A 17,782-nucleotide genomic window follows, 5' to 3' on the forward strand; every position below is an offset into this window, starting at 1 on the left:
GTCCCCAATTTTACGTGGAACATACTCATTACTAAAAAAGTCCTTGCTGTTTATTGGAAATTCAAATTTAACTGGGCGTCCAGCATCTTTATTTGCTAAATCCGGCAACACTTTCAAGGCTTCTGCTGCAGGCGGCCACTGTGGGTGCTGCCCTTGAACCCCTCACCTGGAATCACGTGGCCAGTGCCCCCCCCTCGCCGACCCCGAAGGGGCCCCACACGTCCTGGAGGCTCTGCCACCCAGGCAGAGCTCCCTCCAGCCCGGGAAGAAATGTTTCCCTCCTCCCATGTTTTCCTGCAGACTCCCCTGCCCTGGAAACTGGCACTTGTGCGAAATCGCATCTCTGCAAGTGACAGCAGGCTGCACTAAATCACCCCAGCCGGGCTTTTAAAGGCTGTGCTTTAGTTTCTTTTCTCCATAACTCGAATTTGAAAGTGTCTGAGCTTTTAAAGTAACGCAGTGTCTCCTTCCCGGTGTCCTCCCCTTGGTGGCTGCCATCCTGCCACGTGGATGCCCCCTCTCCGCTCTGCCCTGAGGTGGCCGTGAGGGCCGTCCACGCAGCCCGACACGTGGGATCGCACAGCTTCAGCACGAGGAGACGTCTCTGCCAGGAGTCGCTCGTGTTCCCAGATTCTGAGTGGGGGCTGGATGAGGGCATGAGAGGCAGGCTCAGCCTTTGCTTTCCCACTGGGGAGGAATTATTGAGATCTATCATTTTACCAACTTAGTGTCTACATAACCTAGTCATTAAAAGTGGCCTGAACATAAACAGCCAACAACTGGATAATATTTATGAGCGGAAAGCCACACACACATGTACATATGAACACATATATGCATAGATACGATCTGCCTCTGAGACGGTCCATTCAATGAACAGGCGGGAATTTGGGGAGCCCCACACAGCTCCCACAGAGGGAAGGGCACCGACTTAAACACACAGAGGGTTCCTGAGAGTGAAAAGGTGAGGCCACCACAGGAAATGGCTTAGTGACATTCCTCATTGGGGAGGATCCAGGAGGAGCGGCCGCACCTGAGATCTGTCCAATTTCACGATGGGAAAGACCTTCCATTCTCGAGGACGTGACCTTGCCCAGCATCCTCTGGCTGAGACGCCCTCGCGTCTTCCCTGGGCCTGGCGTGGGTGCTGAGTAAGGACACGTTAGCTGAAGTGGCCTTTAGCTATTCGCCCTCTGGTGGGAGGGCTCAGCTCGTACCGGGTTATATGCTTTTAATCCAAAATACCCTCCCTAGTTAACAGGTTTTCAGGTTTTCTCCTCCACCGTTATTAGTGACAACCTGCCACTAACTCACAGTCCCCACACTGAGAAAGCCGAGGGAAGATGGACACTCTGTGCCCATCGGCAGTGGAGAGATGGCTCCAGGAGAAGGTCTGCGGCACCGGCTTCAAACCGAAAAGAGAAACTGCCTCTTCCTGTCTCCCGCGGGCATGAGAAACCCTGAGGGTGAGCAGGGGAAAGTGGGGGCTCCTCCAAGATCACGTGAAGGGCAAGGATTGTGGCTGTGAAGTTCAAATGGGCGTGGAGGCCGCGTACTCCACCCACGGACGCCGAGGGGAAGGCGGCCGTCTGCGGGTGCTCCGACGCCGCGGGTCAGGAGGTGCTGTCACTGACCGCCAGGTGTGGCCCTCTGGCTCCAGGACCCGGGTGGGGCCGCTCCTCCAGGTGGCGACCATCACTGAAGGCCTGGGTGCCAGCTGCATGGTGGACGCTGGGAGACGAAGCCCTTTCCAGACGGACAGAAGGTGTTTAGCAAATGGACAGACGTGGGCGACCCTGGGTGTGTCTGGAAGAACAGAGGGCTAGTCGTGTGGCCCAGAGAGCCTGTGAGACACGGCATCAGCCTGTGCTGTTCAGAGAGGGGAAGGCAGGGGAGGCGTTTCTGTTTATAGTGATGCCGAGCCCTGGTTTCCTCCCTGGCGTGAGCGGGACCAGGTGGGGACTGGGAGGGAACCATCACGTTCAAGCGCAGAGCGTGAAGTGAGTGTTCAGGTCCACGGAGCGGATCGCGTAGTAACGAACCTTCTACTAACTTCCTTCGTGGATCGATGCGCTCGGAGCTGAGCTCGGCCCCTCCTGGGGTCAGCGAACACCCCTCATTCTGAACCGGGGACAGTGCTGCTCTCGCCCTTGGTGAGGGCTGAGCCCCAGCAGAGTCTCGGCCCCTTCTCGGAGACCCAGGGTCAGGTGGACGCGGCGACATTGGGTTAGGATTAGACGGGGAGAGAAGTGGCGTGGGCGGGAACGTGGGGCACGGAGGGGAGGCGGAGATCGTATTGGTTTTCAAGCTATTTTAGCGTCAGAACATTCTTTTCCTCGGTGAATCTCACGCAGAAGCCCAGCTCTGGACCGAGGAGGGCAGAGCTGACAACCCACTGGCCTTCAGCTGGTTTCCCTCTCAGCGAAAGGAGGAACATTTTCAGAATTAACCTGTGAAATGCTATGATTTATTCAGCCTTTAGAAGAAATGAAACTGGGATACTGGCTACAACATGCATGGAGCTTGGAGACGTGATGCTGAGTGAGATTAGCCAGGCACAGAAGGAGAAACACTGTGTGCTTCCACCTGGATGAGGCACCCAGAGGAGGACCTTCATAGCGACATGTGAGGGGACATGACACATAGATAAAAACCATTATTTTATAAAGGTATTTAGTAAGTACAAGACCTTTTTGTAGACTAGTCGGGGCATATTCTAATTAAATGATCAGAATTTTAAACTATTTTAAAGGAAGCATTTGATTACTTTTAGGTTTACTGATTAACAGATAAATGCTGCCCGACTCTGGGCAGCAGTAGGGCTCTTTCCCGCCCCTGCTGGCCCGGGAGAAGGAGGGTGCTCTGGCTCCTGCAGCTTGAAGCCTGAGGACAGGGCGGAGGGAGCTGCACCTGGGGTGGGCGCTCAGCTGCTCTCACCGGGACCCTGCACTTTGCAACCGTTCAGCTCTTACAGAAAAGGGAAAGGTGCATGGACAATGCATGATTTGGAAAGAAAATTTGTGTGTTGTATTTACTCAGAGACAATGAAAAAAAAAATGATCATTTTACATCAAGGCAAAACTAAAGCAAAGCCAACTGCATGTACTCTTTGGAGGAGACCCCCCCCCCCCCCGTCTGCCCCCGAACTCTGCCCTGAGCCTGAGCCACGCCCAGCTCCACCTGGTGCCCACTTACTGCCCCCGGGGTCTCATCTCCAAGTTTCCCTCGTGGCTTGGCTCCCAGCCGCTCTAAGGCAGGTAGTAATGGATGGGGCACTAAGCCAGCAGTGGATGGGGGACTAGACAGATATATGGGGCCTGAGCCTGGGCGCTTCAGGAAACACTGCCTGAGGCCAAAGTTAATGTGCAGCTGATTCACTAGGCATTAAACTCCCAGGGAAGCAGGAAGACGGGGAAGGGGGTGCGGGTGAGGCAGGGGAAGGTGAAGGGCCATACCTGGGTGCGTGACCAGTTGACCTCTACTGACCGCCTGGTCACATGGGGCCATCTTCCCGGAGGCTCTAAGAATAAATGTGTCCCAGGGCAATTGCTCCAGAGGAGGGGAAGAGAGAATTTCTCCTTGGACTCTTGGGTCCCGTTGGTCATAATTTGTCCCAGGTGTTAACCCTCCTGTGCTTTAGGCTGAGCGGGTGTGGGCACCTAGTGGGTCACGTAGCATCTCGTGTGGCAGCCTCAGCTGGGAAGGAGCCACAGGGCCTGGCACAGGAGAGGCCCCGTGCACTGTGCTGCGTGGAGCTGGTCAGAGCACATACAGAGCTGCTTCCCATGGTGATGGCAGAACAGGGGCCAAAGGCCCCAGAGGAAGGTGAGGCCGAGGCGCCCAGTGGCACGCAAGAGCTGTCAGACTCACGTGGGCAGAGATCCGGCTGCAAAAGTGGCTCACACAGGCCAAGGTGGCTGAGGCCAGCCGAGGGGGCCGAAGAGGGGCGTTGTCAAGAAGGGGATAGAGGCAAGGCCGGGCACTGACTACGCACCGGACACACAGCTGCAGAGAGGCCCCAGAGAGGCCCCAGAGCATGCAGAGCATTTGGGTAGATCATCTTCTTTATTAAACTAAATGTCCATGTAATTTCGCTGTCAGTAATCATTTGTTTTGTGAAAACCTTTCTTCATAAAATATGAGCCGGAGTAAAACAGCTCAGCCCAGATGGAATTATCAGAAATTCCAAATGAATGAAATCTGAATCGTGTGCACATAGTGCTGGGTCATGAGGATGCAGGGGACCCAGGGGACACGGGGCTATGGTGATGACTGTGTCAGGCGGGGCTGAAAGGGGAAGAAAAGGATCCCCAGGGAGGTAAGTGTGTCGCTGAGTTGAAATGGAGAGGGACGGGGATGGGCAGGGGGAAGCTGGGACATCGGTTTAGGCGACAGAGGCGATGCTCCAGACCCTCCCTGGCGAGGAAAACCAGTCATTTTCTCTTAAAGATGACTTAGGGAATGTTCAGTGAGAGTGACTGCTAGACTGGAGACCGGGGGAGTAACAGGCCGAGCAACACTCTTGTGCCCCTGCTGTCCCTCCATATCCCAAAGTGCCATCAGATGGCTCCCAGCCCTTCTCTCTCCATCTCAGACAGAGACTGGAGTGAGGCTCAGAGCTAGAACAAAGTGACTTCACTGGCAGATGCTCTAACCACTGAGAAGAACGAGCCAGGGTGGCGCCTTGACATGTTAAATCTTGTCGGCAGACGTCTGCTGGGTTTTAGAACGGGTCCCGGGCCGCCTCGGGAGGCGCAGCGGTGGCCCTGGTCCTGCTCTGCGCTTTCACACTGGGCTGCCTTCCCCAGGACGACCGTGAGCGCACCTGCAGCCCCGGAGCACACCTGCCCTTATCCCTCCACCCCATTCATAGGCATCCCAGGAACAAAGGTTGAGCAAAGGGACTAGCTTCTCAGGCTGGGGGCACCGTAATCAATCACCCACGCACACCCCCTACACAGAGGACCACACGGCAGAGCCCAGGTTAGAGCTGCCCTCTGCCAACTGAACAGATGGGGGGGCTGTCTTTACCCAGCCAAACAGGTAGGGGAACGGCCGGGAGCTGCCTCAACAGGCAGGTGCTAACTCCCTCCATTCTGGAGAGAAATGACTGGAGGGTGCAGCCATAGGGGAGGAGGTCATCCTACCTGGGTGCTTGATGATTTTAGCTTAAGGCAGGAAGGGAGCCAGAAGAAAACTTTGCACCTAAACATAGTCAAAGGAATTTCTTGTTGACATAATCTCCAGTTGGCAAAGAAGGCACCATCTCCTCCAGCAAAACAGTCGTAATCTTCACCCCAGTCTGGGTTTGCTAAGCTAATGGGCCAGTGGGCAGGCTGAACATCTGTAGGTGCTTTGTAAAAATAATCATTAAAACTCATTTCAAAGATCCTGTCATGATAGAAAATCGGTGTATTGTGCTGTGTTAACTGGGATCTGAGTCCTCTGACTGGGAGCCAGCAGTTGCATCATGATATTTAATGAGCTCATCGGACAGCTCCCTGCGGTTGGTAATCCGCGCCTAGGTCTGTGCATCCCCTTTGCTCATGAGAGGCTAAATCCTTCTGCCAACATTCTCTTGTTGGTGGAGAAAACATGACCCTGCGTGTGGTCAGCCGCCCTCAAAGAGAGCTGTCCGCCTACCTGTCGAGGGACACGAGACACAGGGCCTGTCCCCGAGTGCTGAGCGCCAGCAGCACCTGAGCGTTTTCTCGGAGGTTCGAAGGCCACTCAGTCCCGGAGAATGCCATTCTAGAAACAGTGGCCCATACTCCCGAGATTAGATTGGAAGAACTACCTGGGCATTTTCTCAGCCTTCCCCTTCAATCTGGCTTCTTTCTTCCATCTCCATTGAACGTACCAGCCTCCTTCCATAGGAATTATTAAAATTCATTCTCAACAGACAAGATCCCCTCCTGGTATTTTTAGTAGTGAGAGAATTCCCTCACTTGCAAATAGCCTTCTGTGTCAGTTGTAGTTGTGGCAGGTGACAGCCTGCGGGGTTCAAATATTCCAAGACCTACTGAGTTCAGTGAATATTTCCGCATGGACGAGTTTGCATTTTGTGCCACAATGACTGGAAAACTGCGTGGCTGACACATTGGTCATCAGATGAGTAGCAATATACCAGGTCAAACAACCTTGGCTCTGTTACTGTTGCCATCACCGAAACGAGCCTGGGAGTGAACCAGGAAGGCCGCGGGATCTGCTTTCATCTGGAATAGGCCTAAATCTGGTTTTATCTCTGGTCTAGCACGCAGATGTGGGCATAACACACACACACACTGCTATTCCCTTTGTCGCTGCTCAATAAGCGCAGACAAATTGACACAGCCTCAGCAAGTTGCCAAGTAGATATTTATCTGATGAATAAATCACATAGTAACTACACTTAATAAAAAATCCAGGAGTAAATCTTTAACATGCCTGTGTGTTTGCAAAGCACTGTGCTATGCACTATGGTGGATTTAAAAAAAAAAAGAAAAAGGGGCATAGTTCTTGACCTTGCAGAGTTGGCAGCTGTATCAGTCAGGGTTTAACCAGAGGCAGAACCAATAGGATGGATGGAGAGATGATACATAGATAGATAGATAGATAGATAGATAGATAGATATAGATGATAGATAGATGTAGGGATTTATTAGAGGGAATTGATTGGGGCTTGATAAGCAAACCCTAAGTCTGTCCAGAGCCTCAGAATGGGGAGGTCAGGAGCAGCTGGGATCCCATGGGTGTTGAGCTGAAACTATTGTCCAAAGGGAGGAAGCTCTCTCTCCAGCAAAGGCCCAAGTCCCCTTTAAGACCTTCCAACTGACTAAGTGAGGCCCACCTAGGTAATTTCTTGAACTCAAAGTCAATTGATTGAAGACCTTAATTATATCTGCAAAGTCCCTTGAGAGCAGCACCTTGACCGGTGTTTGATTAAAAGCCTGGGAGAGCCTGGCTGGTGTGGCTCAGCAGTTGAGCATCAACCCAGGAACCAAGAGGTCATGGTTCGATGCCCAGGAGGGGGCCTGCAGGAGGCAGCTGATCGATGATGTTTCTCTCTCATCTATGTTTCTATCTCTCTCTCCCTCTCCCTTCCGCTCTCTCTAAAAATCAATGAACACATATATTAGAAAATAAATTAAACAAAGCCTGGGAGAAAGTATGCCTGCTGCTTCCCTTCTCCACCTCTCACGAGAGAGCACCTCTCATAGCCCACCTTCCCACACCCTAGAAAGGGAATTCTGGGGAAGGTAGTTTAGCCCGGCCAGGTGGACACACCACAAAACCATCATAATAGCATAGTTTAAAAAAATGAAAGTATGGCCCTGGCCGGTTTGGCTCAGAGGTTAGAGTGTCGGCCTGTGGGCGGAAGGGTCCCAGGTTCGATTCTGGCCAAGGGCACGTACCTCGGTTGCAGGCTCTTATGGAAGGCAACCAATTGATGTCTCTCTCTCTCTCTCTCCCTTCCAGTCTTTCTAAAATGCAATGGGAAAAATATCCTTGGGCGAGCATTAAAAAAATTAAAATGAAAACAAATAAATAAAAGGATGAACACCCAAAGCAAGACAGGAAATAGCACAAGGCAATGGGCCTATCAAAATGAACAAAGTCTGAAGCAGATGAGCGTGTGCATGTGTGCATGTGTGCATGTGTGTGTCCGTGTGCGTGTGTGTGTGTGCGCGCACATGTGCCTTTGAGATCTAGCCTCCTCTGATCCTTACAGGAACAGGGCTCCCTTGTCCGGCTGAAGTGAAGGATGCCACTGTGCCGGCCGCTCTCAGGCAGCAGAGGTGACTCCCTGACTCCAGCTCGACCACCCGGGAGCCTATGGGCAGCAGATGGGTGTCATTTTCTACAATAATAGCCGTAAAATACATGGTGCAACATATTGAAAAGGTGCACAATGGCTCCTCTGGGCATGGTCCGACCAACAGGCATGAGTTTTTCTCTGAACACCGCCTCTCTGTCTGGTTGGGGCATGTTTGCTTCAATTTTTCTGCAGGCCAGGGATGGACAGTTCTTCCTCTGCCATCGGCCCCTGCTGGGTTGTTGAAACTTTTCCCGAGTCCAGACTCGAATCCAAAGACCATCATGAACTCCAGGTGCGTTGTGGCACCTCTGTCCCTTGGTTGAAGGGGATGGCACCACCTCATTCCTTGCAGTTAAACACCTTATTCGGTCACAGAATTCAACAGGACAGTCCACAGGGGGTGGGGGGAAGAAGGCACAGCTCCCCAGGTTGGGATAATTATTTCTCAGCACGCAGTGAGTTCTCTCAGTGAAAGCATGGTGGGCGTTAGTGCTCTGCCTATGGGAAGTCCTGGAGCTCCCCTAACCTACTGACGGGGTGTCCACCCTCAGGCCTGGCACCTGGTTGAGGCAACAGCTGCGAGAAGCCACACAAAGGGCAAAATATGTCTTGGTAGCTGCTACCTGCAGCCTCGCCAGAATAAACGATGGGCTCAGCCACTTCGGCTCATTGTAAGAACGTATCTTGAAACACGCTGGCATGACCCAGGTTACTCATTGCTCAGTGCTCGGGACAGGGCTGTGGGCTTGTTGAAGACCAGTGGGAGGTGCTGGGACCTGAGCTGTCCCCCTGGGTCAGGCAGGCCGGGAGGGGTTGCACATGGGTGTATATAGGCACCACCTGCAGGGATTCATTTACATGCGGTCTTGGCGTATCCCCTGAGATCCTGATTCGGGTTTTGGGGGACATAGGAATGTGCATTTTTACAAGTATTTTACCATGTGACTCCAATGGGCACAGTTTGAGAAGCAGTAGTCGAAAAGAACAGAGACTCTGGAATGTTAGAATGAAAGAGGATCTTGAAAGACTTAAAAATTTTAAATTTAATGTTAATATTTAGCAGGAAGGGACAGGTCCCATGAAAGCAAGCCATGCAGTCTTATTAAAAGTCACAAGACAAGGATGTTTACATTGTGCCTCATGTGAGAATTTATAATCAGACAGAGATTTATTTACATCAAGCAGGGAAAGGCGGCACAGGAAAGTGATATTATGGGGTCAGATTGAAGGGGACACAGGTGAGATCAATAACCCCTCCTGGTTAACTTTAGATTATAGGTCCCTGCATTGAGACTTTTGTGATATTATAATATGATCGAAAGGGGGTGACTAGGATGGAGCGGAGTCTGGAAAGCACCCTTTCTCCATAGGGATGTGTGGAGATGGAGAGAGATCAGTGAGAAGAACACATAGGAGGCCCCAGCGACAATTCCCGTGGGTAGAGAGGTTCAGAGCAAACCCAAGTTCAACCCGGAGAGGAGACAGCATCGGGGGAGAGCCAGTCGAGCTCCCGAACATTAGAAGAGCCGCATTCTGTCCACTTGGAGTGGCGGTTGCAGGAACGTAGGTCGCAGGTCGATTAAAGGGAAGGATTTGCAAACCTGTGGCAGGTTCCCGCACCGTGACGCCGCGTCGGTCACCGACGGGGCTGCCATGGCAACTGCCTGTCGGGCTGCGGCTGGGAGGTGGCACCAGCCTTTTTTTAGGGGCGCGTCCAAGCCAAGCTTCACATCAGTGGGCACCAGGTCGCGATCAGATGGCAGATGGGAAAGCCGGTCAAAGATTCATCCCGCCCTTACCCGTTCCCTCCTGGGCCATCGGTGTCAGGGGAGGGGGAGAGGCTCCATCGGGCTCACGTCGAGGGGTCCTGGCTCGCCCTCAGTGGCTGTCCTCACTCTGAGAGTAAGCTAGGTGGCATTCCCCACACTACGGTGTTCGTCGGAACCTCAATACTTAGGCGCAGGGGTTTTATCAAAGGTCTGAAAGGATTTGATGGATTAGGTCGGTTTGCAACTAAACGGATTATGAACAGACGGCCTTAGAGTGTCGTGGGGATTTCCTTCCCAATGAAAAGAGAAATCAGGGTAGGAAGGCAGTAGAGAAACAGTGTGGTGGCTGGCAGGTGGTCTGTCACTTCGGTCTGCCGAACTCTCTAGAAGTCGGGAACCATGATGCTGGGGGCAGAGTGGAAAGAGCTGCGGTTGTTACGATCAGGTCCAGCCCAGGCTCTGCCACAAGAGAGTGAGTCCCTGCGAGAGACTCGGGGTCCATTTCCTTATCTGGAAAACAGGAATGACACCAGATGACAAAGAAAAAATGGGACAGCACACAATCAGATACCTAGGCCATAACAGGCACTTACTAAACACTAGCGTCTTTCTACCCTCTTTTTTATAGTACATTCTTGCCGACCACTATTTTCTCAGGAAATCAGAGGAAGATTTCAGTGGCTCGGCCTGACCCCGTAGTGTCCCTTCCTTAGCACTTGCCAGGGCTTCCTGGGGAGCAGCCACGTGGGGCAAACACACACACTTGCACGGCTGCTGGACACGCCGGGCAGAGACAGACACAGGGTATCTGTGCATCCCCATGGCCTTTACAATCAGGGTGAGCATATGATAACATTTTAGAAATCATTACACAAGTAAAGTATATTCTTCTTTAAAAAATTTAAGCTATCAAAAGCAAATAGGAGGAAATAAAACTCACTTATAATTATAGCACCTAGAGACAAATACTTTTAATAGTTAAGTAGATATCCTTTGATATATATATAGAGAAATATAGACATGTATCTAAATATACATATAGTAATATTTGCAGTAGAATATACATGGACTATTTGGTATGTATCCTGACTTAAAATACAGCAAACAGAAAGTACAAGCAATCCTGCCTCTGGGAAAATGTAATCTTAATGCTACATTTACCAATTGTCTCTCCATTAAGTGCCAAATTTGAGTGATGACTTTCAGTGGGGAAACAAGAGAGGAAAACCACTATAAAGCCTTTCACTAGAACAGTAATTCTTTTTCCCCCCGCATAGAACACGATTACTCTTTATTGGCCATCCTGCGGCTGCGCTAGGACTTTTGAATCTAGAAAGAGTGGAAAGGAGGATTCCAATCAATAGTTTATGGTCTTTTTACTGCAGACATTTAAGCAACAACTTCCTTTCTGGCTCTTGTTCAAGAGACCACAGAATTTCAATGTTCCGTAAGAGTGTTTAAGAACATAGAATAGCCTGAAAGGAGATGGTTAAGGGTATTATGTAGAATTGCAAGGGATTCCTCTGCTTCCAAATATGTTGAGGTGGTCGACAAGATGGATGGACGAATGAAAATACCACGACAGGTAAAAACAAGGTCATAGACCAGTGGGACGGCCTGAGTCATGGAGTCCCTCAGATTCTAACCACAGAGTTGGACTTTAGAGACCAGAATAATTAAATGTCCATTTTTTGTGACTCATCATATGATGGTATATGGGCTATGACCTGTGAAATGAATATTTTATATCCCTAACCTTGCCGAAGCAGCGTGAGCGAGTAGGTTCCTCCAGGCAGTTTTAAGGCATTATTCTATACCCAGGAAGGCAAACATCTCCGGCTATTGTGTGAGCAGATGGGAAATGCTGAGAGAATCTGGAGACGAGACAATTTGGCAGCTCTAGTGCCCTATTAAATTGGTTACTACAGTGATGAATAAGCAGAGTAAACTAACAAGGTAGTTTCTGATGTTGCCAGAATTTACATTTTTTTTTGGTACTTCAATTATAAAAGAAGTACAAATAATTTATAGATTTGTCTTTGGGTGTAGACTATAAAGGTGTGAGAAAGCCCGGCCTGGCGTGGCTCAGCGGTTGAGCGTCGACCTGGGATCCAGGCGATCGGGGTTCGATTCACAGTCAGGGCACATGCCCAGGTTGCGGGCTCAATCAATGACTCATCATTGATGTTTCTATCTCTCTCTCTCCCTCTCCTTTCCTCTCTCTGAAATCAATAAAGATATATTTAAAAAATAAAAAAAATAAAATAAAATAAAAAATAAAGGTGTGAGAAAAAAATAAGGGAGCTTAGGGACTCTCTCAATTCCAAGGTCATCGTCCCGATTGCAAGTCTCCCTTTTATCAGTGTTGTGCTGCCCAGCGCTTCTGCTGGCTCAGCTCAAGGGCGTGGGCTACACCCAGCGCGCAGCCCCAAGAGACAGGCAAGCATTTCTTCTTATTAATTACAAAAAGAGTAGAACTGTGCCATTTTTTTTTTCTTTCAGAAAAGTCACTGAGCAAATTAAAAAAACAACTACTACAACGAACAACAACAGCAAAATTCTTGGCAGGAGGAAGAACCTGACTTCCAGAGTTTTCCCATCATATTCTTTCAATGCCTGGTTTCCACCAAAACCAAAAGTTGGTTCTTCAGAAAGATCAACAAAATTGACAAAACTTTAGCTAGATTAAGCGAGATGAAGAGAGGACTCAAATGACTAAAGTCAGGAATGAAAGAGACGGCATTGCTGCCAACCTTAGAGAAATAAAAGTTATTATATTGGGAAACGAAGGACATTTGTAGCCTGACAGGTTAGAAAAATCTAGACGAAATGAACAAATTTCTAGAAAGACACAAACCGCAAATCTGATTCAAGAAGAAAGAGAAAATCTAATCTTAGCTTCATCTTTTATGAACGGAATGACCTTAGGTTGGTCATTTAATCTTCATTTTCTTTTTAATTTTGAAAAATGTTTATTGTTTGTCAATTACAGTTTACATTCAATGTCCTTTTGCATTGGTTTAGGGCGTGGAGCATAGTGGTTAGACAATCAGATGCTTTCCAAAGTGTTCCCCCCTTCTTAAAGATAAGAACCACCACAGAGCAAATGTATCTCCCTCTAGAGCAGGCCTCTCGTGGATGGCCTGTGTGCGATGCCCTAACTTGGGGTCAAGGGTATCAAAAGCTGCTGATGGGGCCTAACATGATCGATACTATTCTAGTCCATTACGAAGCTCACCTAGATAGAAGCCAATGCCCTCTTCCAGACGTTTCGTTGAGCTCGGCCAGTGTTGCTCAGTGGTTGAGCATCCACTGAGGTACCGGGAGGTCAGGGTTCGATTCCGAGTCAGAGCACATGACGGGGTTTCGTGCTTGATTCCCAGTAGGAGGCGTGCAGGAGACAGCCGATCCATGATGTTTCTCTCTCTCTATCCCTCTACCTTCTTCTTTCTCTAAAAATCAATATATATATATATTTTAAAAAGACATTTCACATAGAGAAGATGAAGTATCATGGCTCCTGTGCAAGGATGACACATAAATTCATGAAGTGTCCCATGTATATATTTTTAAAAGACGTTTCGAGTAGAAAACTTCAATCAGCCACCCTGATTGTCCTGCCTCTACATCAAGCCATTGACTTCGCCAACCCTTCAAAGTGAACATTGGTATTGAAATGACCTGTTTAGCGGAGTGCTGCAGACACAACCCAAAAGCTGTCATGGATATTAGAGACTTTGGAGATCCTAGGGTTGATTCCTAAATGACTATAAACCCATTTTATTTTATATAGAACTTAGCAAACCCTGGGCTCTTGGTTCTGTCCTAGCTTCACAGAGAGCCAAGAAGTAAGGTCCTGCTTAAGGCCCGCAGCTGGAGCTTAGGACTCGACACTGTTCGGAGATTCCACGTTCCTCCATTTCCGAGGGCCATGCCTCTCACACTGCTGCAGGTTTGGCCAATGACAAACATGCGGTGTGGGGACAGAGGATCCCTGGGCTACTGGAAACCTTAGATATTAAACCATGATTAAGTAAATGAGGATTCGGCTTTTTGGGAGAATGGAGTCCCTGAACAGAACATTTCCTCGATGTACATTTGAGTACACCCTTGGGCTTCTCTAAGTGAAGTGAACCAGGCAGCATCCGCACAGGCCCGGCTCGGCCCGTTACTCACCACCGTGGCTACACAGAGGCTTAGCGGTCGGGGATAACAGACTTCTCTCTGTCGCTGGGCATTTTTGCACTTTCAGAGCAAACATTGATCTGCCACTGTATAAACCATCAAATAATCATGACATTTGATCAGGCCTGGTTTGTGAAATGCGCACAAAACCAAAGAGATGCTGCCAGCGTGGGCTGTGGGGCTCCATCCCCAGTCTTTGCAGCTGTTCCCTCCCCCAGCGAGGCCGTCCTCACTGCAGGCTCAGCGGGGTGCTTTGTCCTCAGAATCAATTGTGGTCTGAGGCAGGAAGCCTTAGACCAGTTCCTAAGGTGACAGATGATAAATTATATAGATAGATGATAGATAGATAGATGATAGATAGATGATAGATAGATAGATAGATAGATAGATAGATAGATAGATAGATAGATAGAGATAGATGATAGAGATAGATAGATAGATAGATAGATAGATAGATAGATAGATAGATAGATAGATAGATGATAGATAGATATGAATATCGATGCCCTTGCTGCTACTTTGACCTGGTGTTGTGGTCCCCCACCCAGTTCCACTAACCACGCTTCTCTCTTTTTTTAAAAAAATATATTTTTATTGATTTCAGAGAGAGGAAAGGAGAGGGAAAGAGAGAGATAGAAACATCAATGATGAGAGAGTCACTGATCGAGCCCGCAACCGGGCATGTGCCCTGACAGGGAATCGAACTCCGATCGCCTGGATCCTAGGTCAACGCTCAACCGCTGAGCCACGCCCGGCCCGGCCACGCTTCACTCTTAGCCCTACTGTTAGGTTCCACTCTAGGACCCCAGCACACTGCTGGGTCTGGGCCTGTCCCCACCTGGATCTTGTTAGGCTTCCTCCTGGGACCAGAGCCGGCAGCCTGTTGACAGATGCCCTATGTACTGACGACCAACCAGGGAGCTTCTAGAACTACCCACTCCACAGCACCTTCCTTCCGCAAGGTCTTATTAGGAGACACTAGCATCCCGTTTGGAAACCATTTTCAGCCCTGTGTTCACAGTGGGAACTCATGGCTCTACCCACTGGCCATTCTGTCTCTCCCATCAGACCACTGGACAGCGCCGTTAGCTGGCTCTGTTCACCTGGGTGCCCAGGTGGGTCTAGACTAGCATTTTAGAAAATATCGCTAGAAAGTCACTGGGAACAAGAGCTGCCAGATTTAGCAAATAAAAGTAGAGGATGCCCAGTTTAAATTTGAGTTTCAGATCAATGCAATGCATTAAGATTTAGTATAATGATATGTGCTCCATGCAATTCTAAAAAGTTCATCACTGTTCTGTAAAATTCAAATTTACCTGGTTGTCCTGTGATTTATCTGGCAACAGTAACTGGAACGCCAGGTTGAGTTCGTAAATGCCTTTTGAAGGTCGCAGCGCTGGCATCTACTGCGTTACTGAAAGTTTTGCTTGTGGAGTTGGCTCCACTACCCCCCTCGCCGCCCCCTACAGGAGAGACCGGGTCTGCCCGCCTGGGGCCCAGCGCTACCCGGCGGAGAAGTCCCGGTTCTTCAAAGCTTAGCTTGCTTGTCTTTGCAGCGGTTGGAGATCTTTGGAACTAAAAAGACCCTCAGGATCTTTGTCTGAAGGGCCCGCCGTCCACTGTGGTTTGCAGTTTCTCAGGGACCACTCTGCTCCGGGGTTCCAACGGTGGCCCAGCTCCTCGGCTGCGTCTCATGCTTCAGGGTGTCAGAGAAAGTGATGCTCTGGTCCCTTTCCCACTTTGGACCCCATGTGACAATTCTTCGGCTCCTCAGTTGGGAACCTACTGTGCCCTCCTCTCCCGTATTTATTTCTTCTGGGTCTCATCTCCGTTCTTCTGTCACTGTGAGTCCCACAGGCAATTTCATTTGCGTTTCGGCTTCTCCCGAGGGCAATGGTCCTCAACTCTTTCTGTAAATTACAGTTACCTGGAGAGATTTGAGAAAATAGTGATGCCTGGTCCCCACCCTACCCCCAAATATATTTAATTGGCGCAGAGTGGGCCCCAGGCCCTGACAGCTGTGAAAGCTCCCCAGACGCTTCTGCCAGGCAGTGGCCTTTGGAAGCCCAGCCCCGGGGCACCCTTCCAGAATGGGGGCTCACAGGTGCCGCTGCTGCAGGTGTCGGGGCAGCCTGCTGACCCAGCCCATTCGCCGGAGAGCCAGCCACCCGCCCCCAGTGCCACTGCAAGTGATTTCCCGCCATATTGGCAAACATCCCCAAATCCATCCCAATAGGACAAAAGCAGAAAATTATAGAATTACAGTCCTCTAGCATTTTTCAGTAAATTCCACTGCAATTTGTGTACAATTATTCAAAATTTTGGTATGGACTGAACAATCCATGTCTACACCCCCGATGTGAGACTGGACGTGCATATTCAATCAAGAACATGAAAGAAAATACCTATTCCTTTAGCAATCATTACATTCTAAAATGTATTCAATTACATTTTAATTAAAACAAAATCTTCATAGGTCAACCCACGGTCCTCTGCTGTGTTATATTATTTTCTACTTCACTCTCCCTCACTCTCTTTCTGCCATTTTTAAACATTTCTCTACAAAATGGCTTGCCAAAATTCATTCATGACTTTCCAGGCTCATTGCCTGTGAGGGCTCTTTGACAATTTTCAATAGCCCCAAATACTCACAGAAAGAAATATTCTACTTGCCCATAAAGAGGCAAAGGACTTTCCTGGGATGACCTGCTCTCAGCCCAGCTGCTCTCTGGTCTTCCTGCGAACCACGACTGGGATAGCTCCCTTCCTCCAGCTACTGTTGTCAATGAACAAGGCCCCGGTCCCAGTCCCATTCCCGGCGCATGTCCCCACCCCTGTCTGTCTCTGAGACTGAAGGATTTCTAGGAAGGGAAGGGAAGGGAAGGGAAGGGAAGGGAAGGGAAGGGAAGGGAAGGGAAGGGAAGGGAAGGGAAGGGAAGGGAAGGGAAGGGAAGGGAAGGGAAGGGAAGGGAAGGGAAGGGAAGGGAAGGGAAGGGAAGGGAAGGGAAGGGAAGGGAAGGGAAGGGAAGGGAAGGGAAGGGAAGGGAAGGGAAGGGAAGGGAATCATTGGAAAGTGAAAGGGAGGTGTGGAGGAGGCAGAGTGGAGGAGGCAGAGTTAGCAGGACTTGGTGTCCACACAGGTGCAGGCAGGAGAGAGTGAGGAAGGGGGTAGGAGGTGACTGGGCACCTGGTGCAGATGTGGATCCTGAAGACAGAGATCTTCTCATGAGTCAGATCTTCCCGTTTCACAGCCACGGCCTTCCCAGGCCTCGATCCCTGAAGGGCGGGTGCAAATTTCAAACACGGGTCCTTTATTTCCAGATTCCAGACCTTAGAGCTCTGAGGTTGCTGTTGTTTCTTAATCCATTGAAAGTAACTCAACTTCTGCCTACTCTCTAGATCGACTAAAATAAAAAAATATCAACAACATCAGATGTTGGCGACGATATGGAGCAACGCGTGGGTGCTTAAAATGGTGCCATCTCTTTGAACAAAGAAACTTCTCAGAAAGTTAAACATACATCTGCCCTATAACCCGGCAATCCCACTTGTAGATATTAATCCAAGAGAAATAAAATGTACACGAAAATTTTATACAAGACTGATCCTAGCAGCATTATTTATTATGGCTCCAAACTAGAAACATGTGAGTTTATTAACAGAAAAATAGATGACCTCTGTTGGTATATTTATATAACAGAATATACTCTCATCAATAAAAATGAGTAAATGACTGATGGAGGCTACATGCAACTTGGATTAATCTCTAACCCCTTTCACAGAAAGAAAGCCTTCCTCATAAAAGAAACCTCACCCACGAGAGTACAGCCTGTAGGCTTCCTCTACAAGAGGAAGGATGAATCGGTGATAAACTCAGATCAATGGTTGCTGGGAGGGGGGAAGCAGAGAACTGATTGGGAAAACTCTCTGCTGTGATGGAAATGCTCTATGTATCGACAGGGCTGTGTCATTTGTCAAAAATGGCTGAATTATAGATTTAAGATCTGCGCATTTCACTGTCCATAAATTA

The 17,782-nt window shown here is 49.3% G+C and overlaps 1 non-coding gene across 1 annotated transcript; it reads left to right on the forward strand.

Annotated features, from left to right (window-relative positions):
* Positions 1-13,029: 13,029 nt before the first annotated feature.
* Positions 13,030-13,132, forward strand: LOC148090743 (U6 spliceosomal RNA). The gene has a single exon (XR_015716335.1). It is a non-coding gene; the product is annotated as a U6 spliceosomal RNA (small nuclear RNA).
* Positions 13,133-17,782: the final 4,650 nt, after the last annotated feature.

The sequence above is a fragment of the Miniopterus natalensis genome, chromosome 21 (assembly GCF_054644295.1).
Source record: "Miniopterus natalensis isolate mMinNat1 chromosome 21, mMinNat1.hap1, whole genome shotgun sequence".
In the NCBI taxonomy this organism is placed as follows: Eukaryota; Metazoa; Chordata; class Mammalia; order Chiroptera; family Miniopteridae; genus Miniopterus; species Miniopterus natalensis.